We start from the raw sequence: 23,881 nt of genomic DNA on the forward strand, positions 1-23,881 counted from the left end.
GGGTCTTACACAGAATTATACCAAACAACATGAATCAAACATGCACTTTATTTATTTACATTAAATGTCAAAAGTACATCAAATCGGATTGAAGCTAAGGGCATACAAAACTGTCTAACAGTGAGATTATCCTTTTCAATATGAATTGATAATTTCCAAATGTTCACTGTTTTAGGAGTTGAAGCAATTTGAGAAACCAGGTGCTGATTTCTTGGTTTGGGAGATCATAAGATACAATTGGTGATCATTTGTCTTATAGCTGGTGTAAACAATTGCTTATTCTATATTTTTCTAGTCATAAGCATATGAAGCAACAAATACAAGCTTTAGAGAAACAGTGGTTCCATTGAGATTATTATTATTGTAAATTTACCGTCTATAAAATAACCTGACATGGGTGGGATAAATTTTACATTTTGGTATGCAAATTTTACGCATAGGAAGATGCAAGTGATATGGCCCGGCATGAATTTTACCCCACCCTCCAGTTGTAAAGGTGCTTGGAAAACAAACAGGGGAAAATGGACAGGGTGCAATATTTACCTGTTCTGCATTTACACTTTAAATAACTACAGCTCAAAGTTCCAAAAAAAATTGTAATTAACAAAGATGGAAAAGAAAAAAATGGTGTCATAGTAAAGCCTGTATTTGTTCTTATGAACTCTTGTTTTTTCTCCTTTGGTTGAATTTCTTTTGGTAGGTAGAAAACCTCTGCATGTGCTACTAGTTAGGGCATCTGGAATTTATATTGGCCCTATTTTTAGGAGAATTGTGGTGATGGGATGAGAATTTAGGATAAATTTAGATCATTGTAAATCACAAGATGAATAATCAACAGAATATATTTTCTTGGTGCAAGTATAAATGGCCACTAGTGATCCATGTCTTTCTCATTGCCAGATAAAAAAAATGTGGACTACTTGTTCTTGAGCTGTCAAGGATGTCAGTTAGCTATGTCTAGATAAAACCATCCTTCATCCATTTCCATGGCATATATAATAACTGTACACTTCAAACTTTGCAACTGTTAGGATTTTGGACCTTTTGATTAGTTCTAACTTTCAGATCAGTAATTTGAAGCCCCTTTAACTGAACTAAAATGGCTTATGCATAGAGGAAAGGATGATTTGGGTTCATAAATTATGTTTGCTCAAATCCACCAGTTCCTTACCCACATACACCAGTCGTTGTTCCGAACTCAGATGTCATTGTTAGGCCAATTTGTTAAAGGTTGGCCTAATAGATTTCAATTGAGTGTTCAATCAATGAGCCATCCTAGGTTTGTTTATTGCCTTAAAGAATGGACCTATGCACATGCACAATGCAAATGGTGGAACTCATTCGTCCCTATAATGCCCCATGACTAATGAATTTGATGATAAGTTAGCTCAGTGGGAACATCCTGGATCTGGTATAGCAGGGCCTGTCAAAACTGCACCAGATCAACCACATAACTAACAAACTACACCCTATTATTTAAGGATGGGGAACCAAATATTCAAAGATCTCACGGTCAAGATTAATTGATGATCTGTCAATTTGTCCAGTACCAGTAGATTTAGATGATCTCTCTGCTTTTAAACCCCAAAAAAGTCAGACAATTCAATTAGGAGTCACTAAACACAATTAGAAAGGTCATTTCTTCAATTTGTTCTCTTTCTTGTAATTTCCATCAATGTCTTTTTCTGGTAATTCTCTGTTAATTGACCCCTAGAAAACACTGTTCTTACACAGTCAGCTACCACATGGTTTATACAGACCAAAAGGAAATAAAGAAATCCACCCTCTATGTCCTGTAATAGAGCCAATGGGTCGAAGTACTCATCTAATGACATTGTTAAGCAACTTGGATTTTTTGAACTAGAAGAAGGAGATTCAGGATCAACAAAATCTTGCAATTCCAAGAAGTCCCCTCTAGAGAAATCATAGATCTCATGATGCTCTTGAATGGGGTTGTCAGGCCTGTGTTCTGGAAAATGTCTCTCAGATACTGCCAATAGCCCATTCTCATCAACCCTACCTATCACCTGCACATCATCAACATAATGAACTTTATAAATAGAGAGAGGACATAAATAAAGTAACCATTTGTTTTAAACCATACATATGTTGTAAGCAGTACACATGCTGAAGGGAAAACCATGAGCAAAAATGCAGCAAAAAGTAAAAGCAAAACAAAAAAATATATATATTTTACTATAAACCTCAATCAACGTGTGATTTGTTAAGACAACATACTGAAAACAGATTTATGTAGAAGGTCCAAATTGTAGAATTCACCTACCTGAGAATTGTTTGTAATTGCAGGATTTTTCCCATCACAATTGTTTTGCTCCATGTTTAGCATGGATGACAGCATTAAATAAGTATTGTCTCCACTGGAATCATTTAAACTAGCTTAGCTCTGTTGAACTTCATGTTTTGGATTGTGATCGCTATCGAGGAAGACTCTACATAATGAAGTGGAATCCTGAAAATTGTACAGCCAATTGGACAATTGACTGGGGGGTTGGGCTGAGAATTTAAATAAAGTATAATGTCAGTTGAGAAGCTTATATATTTTTCTGTTTCAAAGAAATACATGTGCATTGTTGTTTCCTTTCTGATTTATCTTGTATTCCATTCATCATCCATTTGGTTTTATTTCCATTAGGAGCTTGGCCTGTGTAGAATTCCAGAATAGTTTTACAGCAAGTAGTGGTATGAGAATTGCTAAATATCCTATGATCCACTTTTGTAGCCTTCCAATATTCAATTCCCGTAGCCGCAGGGTCCTCCGAACTGAAGAAATACTAATCATGTTCTGCACCTAACATATATCTCATAAGATGTCTTCAAATATGGCCAATGAGGCTCTGCCATGTTATTGTAGCAATCATAAGATGAACATAGGCTGCACTAAGGAATGTCTTATCAAATCCCCATCATACAAAATTACAAATCTATCAAAACTCTTCAAAGTAGAATGTAGATAAGAAACATGGAAATTCTATCTCACAAACTGTTGCAGTCTCACAAAATCTCAGATCTCTCAAAAAATTGGAAGAAGATTAGAGAAATGAAACATGAATGGATGTCCTGCAGAATGTCCTATATTAATGTGGAGAGCTATTAATAGTATGGCTGATGTGTTGGCAAGGCAAGGGGTAAATAGCCTTAGATGTATCGGGGAATGATTCCCCAAAGGGGGAATATGTAAATAATAGAAATGAAATGGATGGGTTGCAAATGCTAGCCCAAACAATAGGGATGCTTAGGCACATAAGTATAAAGTACTTGTATATTATTATTTTGTTTAAAGGTAATAACTAAGTTGCTATTACCTATCTTAAGATACATGGGAGGACCTTGAGTACCCAAAATGCAAATGTTCTGTATCTGATAAACAGAAAAATTCAGATCCCATTAGTTTCTCTTTCCAAGATCCTATTCCTTTCTCTTCTCTCTTCCCTAGTGATCTGAAACTTCTCTTAAATTTATGCTTGATTAAACAACAAAATTTGTGTTCTGTTTTACTACTTTGTATTAGACCAGTGTTCCTTCTCCTTTTCTTTCTTGACTCGTACACTTTTGGCATTAGGATCAACAGAGTATATGGATGGATAGTGATGTGCTGATTATTGGATTTAACTAGTTAAGTCATCTAAACATACATACACTATTACATAGAGGATAAGCCTCACCTTTTCCTTTTGTTTTTGATATGTTTTTATTATCAATTGTTTTTGATATCTACATCATCCTCAAATGGTCTTCTATTTCCAGAATTCTTTCTTGCAAATGGTGTTTCATCTACATCATCCTCAAATTTCTTTGAAGTGATTATTCCTAATTTCTATGACTTAGTTGCACCATCATCAATTCAGGAAAATCTTTCGTTTCCTTCAATATCATCACTTTTAACCACACCAAACTATTTGTTTGGTGATATTCTTGTATTTTTCCATCTCATTCATATCATAGCTGATCTCTTGTCTTTTTTTCATTAAGGTGTAAAATGGACAAGCTTTGGATTCATTGATCAAGAACTTCTAAAGAGTATCTAGATGATGTTGATCAATTTATTAGGTTTGCTTTTAGGAAGGCAGACCGTGAAGGAAAAATCCGATGTCCTTGTACAAAATGTGGAAATGTTTTGTGAATGGGCCAAGTTGACATGAAAGATCATTTAATCATAAATGGGTTTCTCCAACAGATTGGATATTTCATGGAGAGTCAATTTCTGTGCATACGACATATAATGAGGCTCATTTTTCTGATAACCTAATTGAGTGTGATGATATGCATGGGATGATTCATGATGCATGTGGCATTCCTATAGTGGAACAATGTGATGAAAGGAGGGATATTCCAGTACAACCTACTGGAGGGCCTAATCCCGATGCTCAATTTTTTTTTTAAATCTCTTACAAGATGTTGAGCAAGAATTATATCTGGGGTGTACAAGATTCTCAAAGCTTTCATTCATTGTTAGGCTATTTCATATGATGTGTTTGTATGGGTGGAGTAACAAGTCGTTTACCAAGTTGCTTGAATTGTTGAAGGAGGTGCTCCCAAAAGGTAATCGAGTACCAAGTTCTTTCTATGAAACTAAGAAGATGATAGGAAATCTTAGACTTAAATATGAAAAGATTGATTCATGTCCAAAGGATTGTACATTGTTTTGAAAAGAACATGCTAATGATGAGATTTGTTCCATGTGTGGTGATTCAAAATGGAAGCCAAATGACGACCATGAGAAAAACACTGATGGGGCAGTTGATACAAGGGAGAGAGATCCTGTAAAGGTCTTGTACTATTTTCCTTTAAAACCAAGACTGCAATGTCTTTCCATGTAAACTAAAACGACATCTCTTATGACTTGGCATGAAAATGGACGTATTAAGGATGGCTTCATGAGACACCCTGCTGACTCTCCTGCTTGGAAGGAATTTGATACTAAGTATCCAAACTTTGCAGTTGAACCTCACAATGTTAGGCTTGGTTTGGCAAGTGACAACACAAATCCCTTCAGAAAACTCAGTGTCACATACAGTACATGGCCAATGGTATTGATCCTATACAATTTTCCCCCATGAATGTGTATGAAACAACCTTATTTGTTTTTGTCATTGATTATTCATGGTCTAAATGCTCCTAGAAATGATATTGACATGTACTTACAACCCATTATTGCTGAGCTTGAGGAATTATGGGAGGATGGTGTCGAAACATATGATGCATCTAGTAATCTGAACTTCTAACTGTGTGTTGCTTTGTTAATGAAAATAAATGACTTCCTGCATATGGCAAATTATCAGGTTGGAATACCAAAGGGAGGTTTTCATGTTTATTATGTAATAGTGAAGCTTGTAAATGATTTTATATTTCACACCAAGGATCATGAATGACGACAAAAGACCCAAAATAGTGGGCTTGTTGTCACAGAGACATCAAGTTTTTCTAGTTCAAGAGATAGAAATCCAATTTTTGGGGATGTCACTTATTATGGAACATTAACTGACATCATTGAGCTGAATTACTATGAAAAGTTTAGGATTGTATTATTTCGATGTGATTGGGTTAATGTGACACAAGGCAGGGGAATAAGACAAGATGAGTATGGCTATACATTAGTTAATCTCTTGCATTTGATGTGTAGTTCACAGTTAGAGGATGAACCCTTCATTTTAGCCTCCCAAGCCCAATAAGTTTTTTTATGTGAAAGACCTTAATGAAGATAATTGGAGTGTTGTTAATAAGACAATCCCAAAAGATTTATTTGATATGTGGGCTGAAGAGGTTGATGGAGATGATGATTTAGAAATTGAGCCACCTAGAATACATGTAATAGAAGACACTCCTGATGATAACATTGATTGGGTTCGTGAGGATGTTGATGGAACAATTGTTGAGGCAACCATTTCCGATGATGAAGATGATGATGTACATGAGCCTACATATAAGGAAGAGTCAAAGGATGATACCCTTTATGACTACATATGATGTTGATTAGTTTGCATGATTTAAAATGTGGTTCCTTACACTTGTTGAAGTAACTTTTTCAATATTCAAAAAAAGATGTATTTTTTTGGGAAAAGGTAATGTAATAGTAGATATGCTATTCTAACATGCTTGTGCAATTTAAAATATATGCTTGTATTGTTCTATTATGGTAGACATGCAATTTGAAATTTATTGAAAATGTTTGTTTTCTTTCTCATAGGAAATTATGGCTGAAGAAATTTTTGGTTCAAATGGTGGTATTATTTTATGAATAGCTTTTTTATTTGAGTTATTTTATCATATTCATTTTAAATATTTTAACCTTTTATGTACTATGAAATAGATGCCTCAATGCCAAGGAGGGGCAAGGGTCCCACAAGAGTTACTGACATTTGGAACTTGCCAATAGGAGAAAAAATTCCAATAACATTAAATGAACTTGGCCAAGGTATTGGAGAAAATACAAAGAAACTAGTTAAGTTTATGGGGACAATTGCGAGAAATGGTGATCTCTATCCCCTGGGTTTCAAGCAGTGGACTTCATTTCCAACTCCTTGTAAAGAGGACATTTGGGATCTCATACTGGTATGATTTTTTTTTATTTAGGCCTGTTTATTTGTTTGAATTCATATATTAATTATTAATACATTTGTTTAAATGTGTTCTTTGTCGGTCCGGATGAGCTGGAGACAAAATTATACACACCGGGCTGAACTACCTATCACGATTGAACACACCAATGCTCACTGTGGGCTCCATCTGGGACCCAGTTGTACTGAACACTGGCGTGTTCAACCGTGATAGGTAATTCAGCCGGGTGTGTATGTTTTCGTCTCCAACTAATCTTCCCCCATTTTTTGTAGGGTAAATTTGAGATAGACAACAAAGGTAAAAAGTGGGTATTGCCCTCGATTAGGAAAAATGGAAAGATTACAAATCAAACTTGAAAGCCATGTACTATGATTCAGTTGCCCCTGATGAAACAATGTGGAATTGCCCAAGAGGGGTTCTTAGCGATTAATGCTAGATTCTTGTCACTTTTTGGAACTCTGATGAAGGCAAGGTATTATCTTCTAATTATATTGATTAACCTATATTGTTTGATTGTCACAATATACATGGCCTTCCACTTGTAATTTTTATAAAATTGTAGAAATGGAGTGCTATAGCTAGAGGAAATTGGTCTCAACAAAAGTATGAACACTTTGGGGGGACCAAGAGTAATGCAAGATTGCATCATGAGATGGTAATACAATTAGTTTACTATACTACTACTTGAAAATGATGATAATGTCTAATGCTTAGTGTCGATATAGATGCAAGAAACCAGTGATGGGGCATAACCAAGAAAGGGAGTTGTGTGGATCAGAACACAAACAAGGAAAGATGGGGCGCCTGTAGATGTAGAATCAGGAAGGGCAATGGTTGTTTATTGAAATAATGAACACACACGTATATAATGTTAATTATATGATTTAGTATAAAAACCTCGTATTAGCCTCACAACAATTGTGTTGTTTTTGTAGGAACAATTAGAGGACCTAGCATCACAATGGGCCACGACTTCTGGTGGGTCCTCAACCCCTAATGATGATGACTTTGATCAAACATTTGTAGTGGAATGGCATGGGTGTGTGCAAATATATGGATTGGGTATTACTCCTTCCACTCTAAGCATGAGTTGTAGAAATAGAGCATCAGAGTCTACATCAACAAGAAGAGGTTGTGGGCATGAGGATAGTGATGAATGACTCTGGCAGATAGAAGATAACCTTGAAAAGGTGACTAGGGCATGTAGTAATGTACAACGCTAGGTGGGAAGGATAACATCCATACTTCCTCAAAATCTTCAAGGCATGCTAAACGATGATCAGGATTTACCTTCAAGAGGCATAGAGGTAATATGTGTCTCAAAGTACAATTCCAATATTGACATACTAGATGTGTTTATTGATATGCTTTCTTGTTTGCTATCATTGTTAGGTTCCTGACCATTCGAATGCACCACACAGAGCATCATAGCATGTCCACCTGAAGCATCATTACACGAGTCAATAACCTTGTACAGGTATCATAATAAAAAATAAGAATCAAATTTGGATTGAATCCCAAATTACCTTTAATCCATGGTGATTGGCATTACCTTTTTTTTTTTTTTGAAAGAAGTTAACTAAAAGAAAACAGCTCCCAGAAACTTCTTTTCACATGTTTGTAAGGGAAGCCTTAATGAGGGTAAGTCTACCCCCTTTTGAGAGATAGCAATGTTTCCAAGTAGCTAACTTCTTTTCACATTTTTCCATTACTGTCTCCCAGAAACTTGGATATTTTGGTTTCCCACCAAGGGGCAAGCCCAAATAAGATATGGGGAAATTATCCACTCAGCAATTCAGAGTTTCCTTGAAACTTTCCACTTAGCATTACCTTTGGTTTTCCCTAACTACTCAACTGATTTTGTTCTATATTTTGATTGTTTTCTATTATTCCCTTCCGTTTCATGGCTCTACATAATTCTGGTCTTGAATGATCTCTACATCTCATTCTGCTCCTCCCCTATGCAAATTAAAGTACTCTAGCAGATAATCTACATAATTGTGGATGTGATAGCATAATAACATGCCATTAATAATGTGCTCATTTTATTCTTTAGTCTTACCCCAGTATCATGCTTGCAAGGGCAACTTCATTTCTTTTCATTGAATATAAGTACTTGAGCATCTTCATGACTATTTTTGGTGCCATCTTCATGTCAATGGCCTCCTGGTTCTGTATATTTCCATTAATCTCTTTAGGTAATACTTCACATGATGGGGTTTTCATGCAATGGGCTTTTAGTAGCCCAATCAAGGCAGTTGGTGCTTCAGAACTGAGGTTAAAGTTCTTCTCAAGAGTCTTCAAATAGCTCCAGAGCTGCTGCAATGGGCTCTTCTTGATGGTCTTCAAACAGATTGAGAAGATGATATTGACCCTAAAGTATTAGCAAAACTGGACAACATCGAGGTCAATGGTATTATGGTAGTGAAGAGGTAAGTGATGATAAGGTTAGTTTTTCTCTCCTATACCCATCATTGAATGTAAAACCTTTAGTGGTGATCAGTTCTATTTTGATGCTTTCCACTAGACTATGTAGCTGTGTTTAGGTCATATTATTAGGAAGTGCCGTGTTTAGATCATCAACAATGAAGATGGTGAAGCTGGAGAATAAACAAAACCAATAGAAGAAGTAAAGATGAACCTGGTGATATAATCTGATTAACTCATCGTCAAGTAATGGGGTTCACCATTTTGTACCTAGCTCCAACATCATTAATCTTAATGAAGAAGACAAAGGTACTGTTTGACTTCATTGGAGTTCTCACATTATTTTGTTAGGTAGTAATATAATCTGAGGATCAAATGCCTTGCTTTTCTGTGGTGGTAGGAAATGAAAATAATAACATATTGACCAGAGAAAATATCTCAGATCAATGAGAGATTAGAGGCCCTTGAGACAGAACAAGACTTTTTAAAGCATTCTTTTAGGTCACTTCAGAAAGATGGTGAGGGGGGTGCAACTTCTAAAGGAAATAGCTCAACACCTGCAGGAGCATCGACAAAAGTCCTCAGAGGGTGTTTGTATACACGAGACTATCTCATTCAATTCATTATTATGGTAAATACTTTATGAGAGACTATCTCATTGATTAAGTTCACAAAACCTTCATTCTGTGCCAGATGTCCAACATTCTAACCTAGACTTTTCATGTCTTTGTCTTTCTAGAAGTCTTTTTTTTCTGTTAGAATCTTTTTAAAAGCCATGCTTGCTGAATCTTGTATGGAACGTTGTATCTTATTCATGATAACTGCTCTTATCTTCTCCAGGAACATTGTTGAAGACAGAGACATAGCTCATCAAAGGATTTTACAATCAAGTAAAATTGGCAACGGTGCAAACCATAAAAAAAGCAGCACCTAGTTCTTCACTAGCACCAGCTCCAGCACGTAGTTCTTCACCAGCTCCAGCACCATAAAAAAAAAGTAAAATTTTCCATTTTGCATAATCTTGGTATCCTTAGATAGGTTATTGAGGTCATTGATTACATATCCAACAAGAGCAAGAATTTGTAAATCCAACATGTTATGCGAGAATTATGACTTTTATTGAATAATGGTAGTTTAGTCTGATGGGATTTGGGTATTTCTATTTCTTGATTTCTATTGGAACTGTTTTTTTTTTTTGTGCTTATTTGGTTTTAGTAGGATTAGTGATGGGTTTCTAGAATTATTTTAGGAGTTGAAATTCTTATTAGGTGTGCATAAGGGTTATATATGGGTTTACCTTAGTGTTAGCATAATTAAGAGTTGTTTTGGGTCAGTTTCCTTGTCCAAATTGGAGTGCAAAAGGAGATCTGAGCCCTTCTTTTGAGATTATAAATAGTCATTGTAATTGAAATACTAGATGAGAACTATTAAATAAAAGTTCAAATTTAACTTCGGTCAAGAGTGTAATCTTTTTTTCTCTTTTCTATTTCAGACCTGAATCTCTTTCTTTCATAATTCAGATCCTCAATTTCCTTGTTTACCTATTATGGACACACTAGTAGGACTTTATTTTTTCCTATTTCAATTGTTCTTTCTTTCTTTTATGACATAGATAAGGGTTTTCAATGACACTTAGTCATTCCGATCGAACTATTAATTTTCTTGTTGAAAAGTATTTTGGTCATCTTTCTTAAATAGGACAGAAAAGATATTTTTAAGATTCAGGAGTCCACATCAGAGCCAATATATATGGAGTATGGACACTAGTTGGTAATTTACTCTCTTATCATTTCAGGGAGCTATTACACACAAAAAGGCGACAGGATGACACATGTGAATGGCTCAATGCCATTCTTGGAGAGTCCTGTGTCAGCTGTGAGCTCCATCTGGCAGGACCTGAATATGAAATGCAGCAAGGTGTCTCTTCTATTTCATCAGAAGCTGCTGAGGAATTGTTTAATTGTGAGCTCTCAGACAAGGAAACTCGCTCTCAAGCTCTTAGTGCAGATTTAACTAAAATAAAAAAGGCTTGTGTTACGATAGACAACTCCTTGAGCCCAGCTCATACCTTTATTCAAATACATTGTGTTGATCAAAAGGGTCTTTTATATGACATTACGAGAACAGTGAAGGATTGCAATGTATTCTACTCCCATCTAATTGGTTTAGGCTGTGTTTGGTTAGAAAGAAAAAGTAGGGATAGGAAGGGAAAGGCAGGGAAACCTATACAAGGTTTGTAAAGGTTTCCCTACATTTCCCTTCCTTTCCCTACTTTTCCCTTCGAACCAAACATAGCCTTAAGGTTTAATGTGTATGTTGAGAAAAGCAAGGATACAGGTGCTTCATAAACCAAACATGTAGAACATTAGTCTAGGTGGTCCCCCACTCAATTCTCCAGATAAGTGGTATAGGATGCACTTGTACACCAAACTGGGGAAAAATCTTGTATCTTCAGCATTGTTGAGGTTAGTTTAGATGTTAGGTGCTGCAGATGGTTGGGGACACTGTTGGCTTGATTTGACACAACCAGACCATTCATTCTTTCTTTCTCCTCTGAGCATCATTGATATGCCTATCATAGATTAGCATGGATCCTAGTTGTCTATTAATGGCAGTAACCATGAAGTTGTGTATATTATATGAATTTAAGTTTCTAAAAATATACCAATACTAAGCAGATCTTAGAGCAACCTCACAGCTTGTAGTTCTCAGGATGTATTCCTTGGAAAGAAGATGAGCAATTAGGGGCCATTATTTGGTGTAATGGTAAAATCTTGGGCTGTCAAGTGTGACAACGCAGGTTCAAGTCTGAGAGAGACCACTTTGAAAAAAAAATGCCTGAGGTTAGGACCGTATCCAGTCGGTCCACCCCTCCCAAGACCCAGATGGTTGGGACCATCATGGCCTATTTAGATCGTCATAACATCCATTCCATCAATTGTCATCATAAGCTTAAATTTTTTATAGCCCAGCTTGTAGTAAGATTATGATTTGTATGAAATCATTAATTTCATGATTTAAAATCTAGATATCCATATTTAACCTGTTCAGGTCCGTTACAAGGTAACCACTCTAGTTGAGTTTCCAGATAATATGAAAATAATAAATTTGGTATTGTAGTGTGACTAGAATGATATGAACTAGATTTATTCTTCTCTCTCTCTCAAATAATGCATCTTGTTGATCAATTTATACTTAGCCGGTACTTCAAGTATTGATCATTTGGTTATGCAGTAAGTGAAGCCTATATGCTTTTGTATTTTAGTTGATTCGAGATTTGTGGTGGAATCATGCAGTTAAAGAGGCAGAGTGCTTGGACCGGGGAATACTTTTGGGGATTGCTATGGCAATGGCATACTGCCTTGAGCACATGCACCAACTGACCCCACCTGTGATCCATAAGAACATGCACTCATCCATTATATATCTGACTGAAGACTATGCAGCCAAAATCTCAGATTTCAATTTTTATTTCAGTATTTCATTTCGATTTAAATGAATATAGAGAAAATAGGTAATTTGAAGAAAATTAGAAAAATAAATAAAAAATAAATAAAAAAAATAGGTTATTTGAAAAAAGAAAAGTATACTTTTAGCGGCAGTCATGACTGTCGCTAAAGAAGTCCACAACTACTGCTAAAAAAAGCACGCGCCAAACTTATGGTGATAGCTGATTTAGTATTAGCGGCAGTTAGCATTAGTTTAAAAGTTATACTAGCAGTCGAAAAAACTGTCGCTAGAACGTCTAGCGATAGTTCTTTTAGCAGTAGTTTTTTGGCTACCAGTAAAGTCTATAGCGACAGTTTTTGGGATTTTTAGTGGCAGTTTTGACTACTGCTAAAAGTCATTTTTCTTGTAGTGCATGCATGAGTAGAAGCCCTAGAGTTAATACACTAGGAGGCAAAAGTGACCAACATGTTGGTCTCTATGACCTGTGTTTCAAAAGTACCTTCTTTCTTCTTCTCGAGGGATTATAGATATTGAGGACAATTCCTCTTCCAGTGTCTAGTTTATTTATAGAAGTGATACTCATCTGATGACTTGTCTCTCTTCTGCTTCTTTGGTTTGCCACCCTTCTTCTTAGGCTTCTTCTTGCACTTTCATTTCTTCTTGCCAAATTTGCCTCCTTCAACAAGCATGGATACTGGCTTGTCCTTTTTAATCAATTCCTTGGCCCTTTGCAACATATTGCCAAGCTCTTGTGTTCATGTTGTAGTTGAGGACAAACTGATTAAAGGACATGAGCAGAGAGTTCAAGATGGCATCAATTTTTATATCATCATCTAATTTGGAGCCAATAGCCTCTAGTTCATTTATGAACCCTATCATCTTCAAGACATGGTCATGAGTTGGTGGGTTCTCGGACATCCTAGCGGTCATCAACAATTTGAAGACCTTTTGTCATGTACAACGATTTTGATCCTCATACATAGCCTTCAAGCTATTCAATAAATCTTTTCAATTAGTTATTTTATCAAATTGTTTCTAGATAGAATTGTCTAGTGAGGCAATGATGTAACAATGGGCAAAAGAGTTCTTCTCTTCCCTTTCCTGATATTCCTTCTTTCTTGCCTCAAAAGCTCTTTCACCAAGGCGTTTTAGTGCTTTATTGTTAGCAATTTTGTGCAATTTTTTAGATATGAGAACTAGGTTAAGGTTGCTAATCAAGTTTGCATAGTTGGGTCTCTTGAATTTGTTATCATCTAGCAATTTGTTATCGTAAAATGAAATTTTATCTATGTTTCATTTCCATTTGTTCATCACTGAGATTTTCCTCTATCTCAGGGATGGAAACATTATTCATGTCTCTATAAATGTGGAAAATCACATAAGTGCATGGGGCCAATTGTTTTAGGCTTTCAGCTGCATAACCCTACCACTTTTTGTGAAAGATCGTGAATCCACCCATATCTCATAAGCTTCCCTTTTGGCCTCCATTAGACAAGGTTCATAACCATTTTAGGTTAAACCTTTCAAATCGGTAAGTGTTGATCCATCATACTAAAATCCCTAAAGTACTGTGGAAGAGTCTTTCATTTTAGGATAAGCCCCTCCCACTAGTATACGATGCTCCTATCATCTAATGAATCAATTCAACTGACTACATCTATGAAACAGATAGCCCAATTTTATGGTGCACCTCTGCCTATCGATTCAACTCGTTTTCATGGTAATAACGAAAGGCCTTTAAAGATGCCATCTTATGATATTCCCTATCATTTAGATCATTGATGAGGGAACAATTATATCGGTCTATAGATTGGTTTCAGGTCTTACATAGTGGCTCCATTGACTTTGAAAAAGTCAGGTTTAAGTGGGTAATTATTCAATGATCTATGGACATCATGACAATGATGTGCATTCAGCCATGATGGGCGTAGAGAGCCACATAAAGTCTTTGTTGTTGGAAGGGTTAGGATTCATCATATGGATGGCCAAACCATGTTAGATGGCAGGGAAAATTTTCAAAAATTTCCTAATCTTTCTAAGAATCAAATTCCCTATGTTTTGAAAAACTACATTTTTCAGGATCAGTCTTGCACTGAAGTGGATCAAATTTAAAACCAATCAAAGGGAGACGTATACCTGATATGAATACCACAAATGTAGATTCCAAGGTGGAATTTCATGCCCAAATTAATGCTAAATCCAGCATCCACTAAAGATGGCTCAGTGTATTCCTAAAGTCGGTTTAGCAACACAATTTTCAGCAAAACTGCAACCCAACTGCTTGGATCAAACTAAGGAAATTGAATCTGATATCTCTTGATTTTTTCTTGCAAAAATCAAAGAAAAACTTATCTATATCAGTCCTAGAAAGTTGAGGACCAACTGGGAGACAAAATGGTGCAGAGAGAACCAGAAACTACAAAATTATGAAGTTGTCTTGGACTAATTCGCCCCCTCCCCTTTTATAATCCCTTATGGAGCCATCTCCTAAGCTAATTAAGAGATAATCCAGATCTAAATCAGATCTGGACTATAATTAGAGAGATATACCTTATCTTCTTATAAGATTAGGTGCTCTATACCTAGATGATGCAAACCCAAATTCTCCCCATGCGACAACTTAATTAATCATATTAATTATGGGCCTTAGGACCATTAGCTATAAGACTCATGACCCAAGTGTGTTGCATGGCCAACTTAGGCCTGATTTGTATAGCGTGGGACCCCACAATGACCTCACATATGTCCACATGGGTTTGGCCTAGCCTCTATTACAAGGCTTGGCCAAATTAACTGCTAAATGAAGTGAACCCCTGAGCACATCACTATGGGCTCAAAATTGATCCAACAATTACACTTAAATAATCCTTGAATTCTATCATCCTATGAAGGCCCAAGGATAATGGACTTAAGAAAGATAAAACCCATCAGGTAATTAGCCCTTTAATGGTCTCTTACACTTAACCTCTCGGCCCATAATGATTAAACACTATCCGATAGGGAAGGACCTCTCCCTTACGTGCAAGATGCAACGTCACACTCTCTGCTCGGATAAATCCCAGGAATTAAAAACTTTTGCAAACATTTTTCATAAAACATAATATATATATATATACATTTTTCATAAAACATAATATATATATATATATATGTACATACATATATATATTGCAAAACCAAACCTAACACAATTGAAATCCACTTTCGTCAGTTTAGGTTTCCATTAGAGAGAATGTAAGCCCTATCATTCACTTTGTTCAACAAAGGAACCGATCTTATCACTATGACCATCCACTCGAGTGAATTCTCAAACTGCCCCAACATACCCAGGTTTTGACCATCAATGGATCTCACTGATTGGCATATCAAAGACAACCCAATCTAACACCTAGTGTAGTACCATAAACACGTCTAAGGGTTATGTGTAACCTTCCAGTTTTGCCTATCAATTTCCAAGGTCCAGAGAATAAATAGAAAATAGTCCAAATTTAGTGTTTCAACCAGACACACACTATATGCGCTTTGGGTCTAATCCTAGTAACTGAGACAAGCTGCTCCAACTTCTTTGGCAGCACATTAATGTCAACTTTGGTAGGATAAACTCCCCAAGTCTATCCAATGGCTGAGAACATTCTAAACTAACATGAATCTCATTAGTGTCCAGTTTAAGGGGTAATTTCACAGAAACATACCAATATCAACATGAAACAGTAATGTACTATTATTCATTTATAATAAATGTATTTGTACATCAATCAGATTGGAACTAAGGGCATACATTGTCTAACATTTGCATGGGCCAAGCATTTATGGCCTATTTATGAATCACATTCACATAGCACATCACACACAATTAAATAAGAATCAAATTAAATCTTGTAAAACTCAGATCCAGTTAAATTAACACATTATCAACCCATTAATGGACCCAATTATCCAACTACAAAAAGAGTTTGGCCCATATAGTTGTTTATGCTAAAATGGACTTATCTTGCTTTAATCTAATTCTAACTAGGTTTCACAAGTGTAGGCCAAATTGGGTAGATAGTCTAATGTGACTAGGATTTGATTATTTTGACAAGTCAAATATATTCCAATTTATGGGTAGGATTAAGAGAGCAAGATTCTGTCCAACTTGATTCTAATCATGTTAGAAGTCACAAATAGATAAAGAGAGGGTTCTTTCAGCCCTTCATGGTCAATAAACAAAAAGCAATATAATGGGATTGAACTATTCAAGTTCTCCTCAACTTTGTTGAAATTGATATAACCTAGTGAGACCCCTTTAACTACGGTTTTGAACACCATTCAACCAAGCCTATTACCCAACATCTCTAGCACTGTTATAAACTTATTTTGGGTCAGAAAATTTGGCCAAATTCGTGTTAAAGGTTGAACATTTTCCATTGTAAATTCTAGAAAAGAACTAGTGGGGACTTGTACACTACACAAAATTTATCAAGGTAAAGTGAAACAACCAAAACTTAAAACTAAGGAAGGAATGTAATGTTGTTTAAAACAATTAATCTTTATTTTAATAATTTGTTACAAAAAATAGTAATTTAGTAATTTGGATTAATTATATTAATAATTTGTAACAAAAATAATAAAGTATTTCTAATTAGTTAATAAAATAAATATTCTTTCCATATTATTTGTTAGTGTTATATATTATTTATTTTACTTTATTAATGATTAAATATTACATTTTTAGTCATAATTAAACTAATCAATAGATTAACTTTTTAGTCGTAATTAAATTAATCTATGCCCGGGCTTGAGGTTTAAGACTTCAGGTTAGGCTTGGGTTGATCCACATTTTGACCCAATCCACCCAAGTTGCACCCCTAAGAGTAATGTGACATTTGTAATTGGACTAAACCAAACCAAGTATAACCCATGCATGCATTATTTTTGGGTTTTTTTTAACTATTTTTAAATAAAATTGAAGTCAAATGATCTATGGGGGATGGGCTCCCCCCATTATGTAGCCCAATGTGTAGGTATATGTTGATCACCACAACTGTAATAGCACAAAAGGTGCTAAATCAATGCTATAGAGACACCCGCAACAAGTTCACAATTCGACGCAAATTTGTGATGAGCTCAGAGTCTACATATACCTATGATGAACTTAAAGACAATACCAACGACAAATTCAAGGTCGCCACAGACTTGCAATGAGCTTAGAGCCATTGCAAATCAGCAATAAATGAAAATATAATGATTAGCCGATGACAATCATGACAGGACGCCCAGATACTAAGGTTGACATTATCCGTGCCACATCAGCATAAGAGACCCGCAAAAGGAAGTAGCACATGTGTATTATGAGAACCCTCAGCCAAAAGGAAACTGTCTTTGGATGATTTTGCTAGACACATGGCAAAACCCCAATGGTGCTCCCTTAATAGATGACGTAAAGATCCCCTTTCCTAATAGGAAATGTCTCCTCCTTATAGCCTTGAGTTCCTCTCTATATAAAGAGGAATAACTCTTTCCCATGGGGACAAAGATCACATAACCTTGATCTAGTGTTTCTTATAAAGAGACTCTCCCTTCTCTCCTCTCTTCCCCTCTCTTCCCTACGTTCTCTCTCTTTCCCATCGCCTTCTTCGGGCTTTTGAAGACTTGACCAACCTCCGTAGCCTTACCATCTCACCAACACAATGAACAAAAAATAAATAAAAGATCTCAAGCCAAATTTTGATAGTGTATTAACATTTATTAAGGTTTCCTAGCCTAGCCTAGCCCGGCCCACACTCAAGCATAATAATATTTGTCAAGACCTAGGACAAGGACAGGCTTGCCTGCATTAATTATAAAACTATATATGATTTTTCAACAAATTAATATATATATATATATGTATATATAACATTTCTGTCTATATATTAATATAAAATTTGTTATCTTAATTTACCATATGCACATACGTTCAAGGTGATCTTTACCAGTCTATCAAGGTTGATGATTGCATTTGGAGCATAGGTGTGCACCCACTCTAAGACTAGACTCTGTTTCTAGTTTTAACTTGTATAGGCTGCCGAGTTCTTCCAAGTAGAAGGTCAACTATTGGATGGATTAAAATCTCTCTTATTGTCTGATAGAATGTACTTTCAAACCGTTAAGAACAATTTTCTATAACCTCATTGTTAGTTCTTAAAATTTTGTATCATGTTCCTGAGGATGCTATTCTTAATGACTTGCAATTTTTCTGATCTATATTGTTTATGACCTTTAATTTCTACAGAGGATGAAAAGTCTATCTCTGTTCTTTTGACCAAGCAAAACCAAATGAAGTGGTGGAAATATCTGCTGAATGGCGAACCTGAAATTGATACTGAAAAGGTGGAACCTGAAAATAGCAAGCTCTCTGACCTAGATCCTGAAACTCAACAAACTATAGAAAAGATGTTGGTGAGGAGTATTGCTCTACATATTAGTTACCATTGTTTTTTTTTCGATTCTTATTTATGCACACATACATTTTGTGCATGCAAGATTGCACCAAAGGTGGAAAGTTGTTAAAACTTCAGATCTAAGTTGACAATTTTTGAATAAAATGTTCTGTAGCTAACTTATCATGTTAAATTTTTCTTAAAACCCAATTCTAAATTGAAATTTGAGCTCATCCCAGGTTTCAAAAGTTAATTATGTTGTGAACATATTTGATTTCTATCATAATTATTATCACCACCACATTATAATATTAATTGTGTGGGTATTGGCCTATTAGGTGATACGCTGTAGCTGGTAAGATATATTTTCTCATTTTTACAAACTATATCATTTAACAAAGTATTTGTTTCTAAGAAAACAAAGGCAAGAACCAAATGTGTTGCAAGGAAAGAGGTGCATTGTTGGATCTAGTGAAACTCATACTCTATCTGAGTTTGTAGGAACAATTTGGTGTTTGATGGGTTCTCAAGGTTCCTTTCAGCTTCAGAAGACATCCAGAAAACCACTTTGATTAGCTGTAAGAAACAAAATATAAGGGCTTTGGTTCAGAGTTTAGAAAAGAGGTAAGATAGTCTAAAATTCTAAAATGGAGTTTAGAAAAGTATAGGTGCATAAAAAATGCTATTTTCAACACATATTCAAAGTAAATGCTAAATGTTTAAAAAACCACTTCAAAAGTATAGATGCACACAAAAAACGGGTGTGAAAAAAGATCTAGAAAAGTTTGCAGATGTAAATGGATTTTACTCTTTAATTAGGGCAGAGGAATCTTCCTGAACGACTTCCAAGAAACATAAACACAACAACCTGCATGTAATGGGAGAAAATTACTATCTATTTGAGCAAATTAGAAATGGGCTGAAAGAAAATTAGAAATGTGTTTACCAAAAGAACCCAGGAAATATAAAACTTTGCAAGTAATGGAAACAAAATTGGGTCTAGAGAAAACCCAAAAAACTAGAAATGCATTGACTGAAGCCTAGATATGCGTTGTGCGAATATACCTGACTTGAGAGAATGACCTTATCTCCAAGCTTCCAAGAAACAAAAGTCCAATAACCTGCAAGTAATAATAAAGAGAGTTGGCAATTTAGGTTTGAAGAAAATAAAACAGAAATGTAGAAATGTGTTGGAGAAGCCAGGGGTGGAGCCAACGGGGGTGGTAGAGGGGAGCCATGGCCCCCTATGCCTTCAAAATTCCCACAAAACCCATTTAAATTCCACTTGCATTTTGACCCCCTTACCCATGTTTCTTAGCTTTTGGCCCCTCCTATCCATGTTTTCTAGGTTTTGTCCCCCCTCAAGAAAAAATTCTAGCTCCGCCCCTGGGAGAAGCCTAGATATTTTTTGAGCGAAAAATATACCTGAGTTAAGCAAATTACCTTATCTCTAGGATTCCAAGAAATATAAACCCATTAACCTACAAGTAATAATAGATGGAGGTTTTCAATTTTAGGTCTGAAAAAAAAAAAAAAAAACCTAGAAAAGTAGAAATGTGATGGGAGAATCCAAGAAATGCTTTGTCCAAGTATATGTAATTCAATACCATGGGAATTGTAATAGAAATCTCAGATAAGAAATGCACAAAGAAACTCTAGATAGGAAGAATGATATGTCAAACTAGTCAAGACGATAAACAATGTTAAGGTATCAGAACGACCATAAACCTCTACAATAGCATGAAACACTTTATAGAGGTAATGCAATACTCACACACCTGCAATGAGCATAAAATTTCACCTAGAGCTTGTGATGAACATAAAATGTCATCTAGGACCTGCGATGAGCATAAAATGTTATCCAGGGTTTGCGATGAGCAAAAAACACCATCCATAACCTGTGATGAGCATAAAGCATTATTCAAAACTTGCGATAAGCATAGAGTAGTGTCACACATCTATGATGAACGTTAAGTGTTGTTCAAAATTTATGATGAATTCTTAAATACCCATTCACAGTCGACCTACGCTTGTCACACTCATAAAAAATTGTGATGAGGCATCTCGAAGATGACTACTAAGACACCCGAACACATCAGCCAACCAAAGATCTCGTTCCCAACATGTGGCCACAAGAAAGCCCATAAGGGATGTAACTATAGGTGCTATGCAAGAATCCTTAGAGAAAAACCAACTTTACTCCTAAAGGATCTCACTAGACATGTGGCAAAACCCCAATGGAGAATACTTGATGGATGGCAAGAGAGTCAGGATTCACTTCCCTAATAGGAAAAGGCTTCGTTTGGACTCCTCCCTTTATAGCATCGGGATCTCCTCTATAAAAGGGAGAAGACACAAACCGCGGGGGACATGAGAACCTTCACAATTTCCTAGCTAAAAGCCTCCTAACCTTCTTCTCCTTCCAGAGAATTAGGCTTACCTATAACTCTGACTTGGAACCAACTCCATCTTCGTCCTTCAAGGAGACCATTCTTTATTGACTTACGATTCTACTTGCATTAGAATCCCTGGTTGCTCCCCTTGATCACAAAAGATGTCTACAAGGAGAATCAACCTTTCACCCATCCCTGAGGAACATCATGCCAATCCTGAAACCCATAACATAGACTCTGAAGAACAGGTCCCTCAGGAATCAAGCAGCCATGCCAACATCAAGATCTTGTCTTATATAGTCTATGAGATTGAAACATGCTTCGATCACATGGAACAGATGCAAACTGAGATGAAACACCCTACAACTACTTTAACAACAGGCGATTGCACTGGAGAATTCCACATTCACCCCTATTGGTCCATCAATAGCACACTCCAGCTACACAAGAGCCTTGGGCAGTAGCCACCATCCATGGCTAGTACCACCCATAAGATGCAGCATTCTATCATCCTTGAGCAAACACCAGTGATTGTGAGTGGGGAACAGAGCAACACACCTATCGAAGCACCCATAAGCCAGATGGAGAACCAAGAGTACATGCAAGGTCTCATAGAAGTGAGTCAAAGAAAAGCCCAGCTGTGAGCATTGAGAAAATGACGCACTTGGGTTGGAAATGGAGTCGCCACCCATCAGTTAAGGAAATGGAGGTGATGGGACCTCCAAGAATGGTATCAAAATCATTTTGGTCCAATAGTGACTCTAGTAGCCTAAGGCACCGGCTAAACCAGCCTGGGTAACACTCAAATGGGAGAGGGAAGGGATTAGGCACCCCACTCCCAAGTCCAATAGATGGGGCCCACATAGTGTTTTGAAACAAGCATAATCACAATTATTTAATCTAACAAAAACATTATAGTAATATTTAAAGAAAAGGAAAACAACAAAATCTATCTTGCAAATTTCATCCATTACTAGCTAAATAGATCAAACTCTAGATAAGCATTAACATTCAATACAACCAAAAAACATACCAGCTAAAGGGAAAAATATAATCGAATAAAAGGAGTAGCAATATCAACAATAACAACAAAAAAAGATTTAATAATGGAATTAGCTACAAAATCATGGAGGAGAAAAGAGAATGACTATAAAAGAAAGTAGCAGAGTAGAGAAAATATAAAAAAAATAATAATAATAATAATGAAAGAGTTGAGTAGATGTCGAGAGATTATAAGAACTAGTTCGACTTAACCAGCTTCATCGCCTCTTTTCGTCTCCCTCAAATCCTAAACTCTGAGAGAAGGAACGAAATTAGAAATCAAGAAATAAAATTAAAAAGGAACACTGAGAGCGATAACAGAGATTACCTATTGAGATTTTGGCCTGATGTTTTGAATGTTGCAACAGGGAGGTGCGAGCTTGTTGGGTTCGGATCATTCTAAGGCACAATCAATACGAGATTGTAACCGTGAACTAGCCAAGGATAAGGTGTGAGTTTGTCAATGCTGTTGTGCTAGGGAAACAGAGGGAAGTCATTGCTGGTAATCGTCGTCTGTCGCTGAATGGAAGAGAGGGATGAAGGGGATGAAGAAAAGAGAGGGAATGTAAGAGAAAACTGAAGCAAAATGGAAGAGAGGAAACGGGGAAGAATTTCACTGTCGCCACTACTGCTAAAGGTTGAAGCAGTGACAGTTAAAGGCGATAACAGGGGAGGAGACAAATGAATGGCCTAGAGAGTGAGAGTTCAAGAGAGGAGAAAAATGGATAGATGGAAAGAGAAACCGGAGGTGAGAGAGAGCTTAAATGACCACTGTTGAAAACCTAGGAAGGAAGAACCACCGTCGCCGCCCCTGTTCCGTTCGGTGGAAAAAAGATAACCATATTGGTTTACTTCAATGGGGAGGGAGATGAGGGGAAAGAGAGAGGGCAGAAGAGAGAAAGAGAGAAAGAGAGAGGGAGACCATAAGAGAAGAAGAGAAAAAATGGAGGGAAGAGAAGAAGAAGAAGAAGAAGAAGAAGAAGAAGAAGAAGAAGAATGGGAAAGGAAAGAGAGTGAGAAAGATTAGAGACGGGGATAGGAGGAGGTTGTCACTGTTGCTACCCTGCGTTCTACTTCAAATCGAGAAGTGAATGAATAGTCTCCCTTTATTTTGAATTGGAAACTTAGCCTTCTATTTATAATAGGGTATAGTAGCAATTTTGTAATTTTGAGCAAGTCTGGGGCATTTTTGTAATTTTAGGAAATTTGGGTAAAATTGGGTCTAGGGGCTAAACCGAGGTTCTTTGATGGATGATTAGGATTTTTGGTCCGAAAAATAAAGGGTTGAGATTGGTCTAACAATAGAGGGGTTTTGTGTGGGCTAACGAGATTGACCAAAATGGAATCTTTTTAAATGAAAGGGTAAATGAGGGAATTTTTTGTTAAAATTTCAGTGAGTGGGGTTTTTGAACATTCTAAATTAATTGGTGGGGTCAGATTGGTCCAACTGGGCCCGGATTGGGGCATATCTGGAAAGGGATTTATTTAGCTAATTTGGAGCCTCATAACAGAATCTATGTATGATCGAGGGGAAAACAAAGGCAGTTTTGGGTGAAATTTCATAGGGTAGGGTTTTTGGGTAGTGAGGTTATT

At 36.3% G+C, this 23,881-nt stretch overlaps 1 long non-coding RNA gene across 12 annotated transcripts; it reads right to left on the minus strand.

The window, feature by feature from the left end:
- Positions 1–1,644: 1,644 nt before the first annotated feature.
- Positions 1,645–23,386, minus strand: LOC148802381 (uncharacterized). Of its 12 annotated transcripts, none has more exons than XR_016081850.1 (7): positions 22,617–23,386; positions 22,502–22,542; positions 20,633–20,692; positions 20,298–20,335; positions 19,920–19,975; positions 19,663–19,722; positions 19,206–19,430 (listed from the first exon to the last, which is right to left on the minus strand). It is a non-coding gene; the product is annotated as an uncharacterized LOC148802381 (long non-coding RNA). The 12 variants fall into 12 exon arrangements; XR_016081852.1 differs by having other exon boundaries at positions 20,280–20,335; XR_016081851.1 differs by having other exon boundaries at positions 20,656–20,752.
- Between the last annotated feature and the right edge of the window lie 495 nt (positions 23,387–23,881).

The sequence above is a fragment of the Nelumbo nucifera genome, chromosome 2 (assembly GCF_055504915.1).
Source record: "Nelumbo nucifera cultivar China Antique chromosome 2, China Antique-T2T, whole genome shotgun sequence".
NCBI classification, from domain to species: Eukaryota; Viridiplantae; Streptophyta; class Magnoliopsida; order Proteales; family Nelumbonaceae; genus Nelumbo; species Nelumbo nucifera.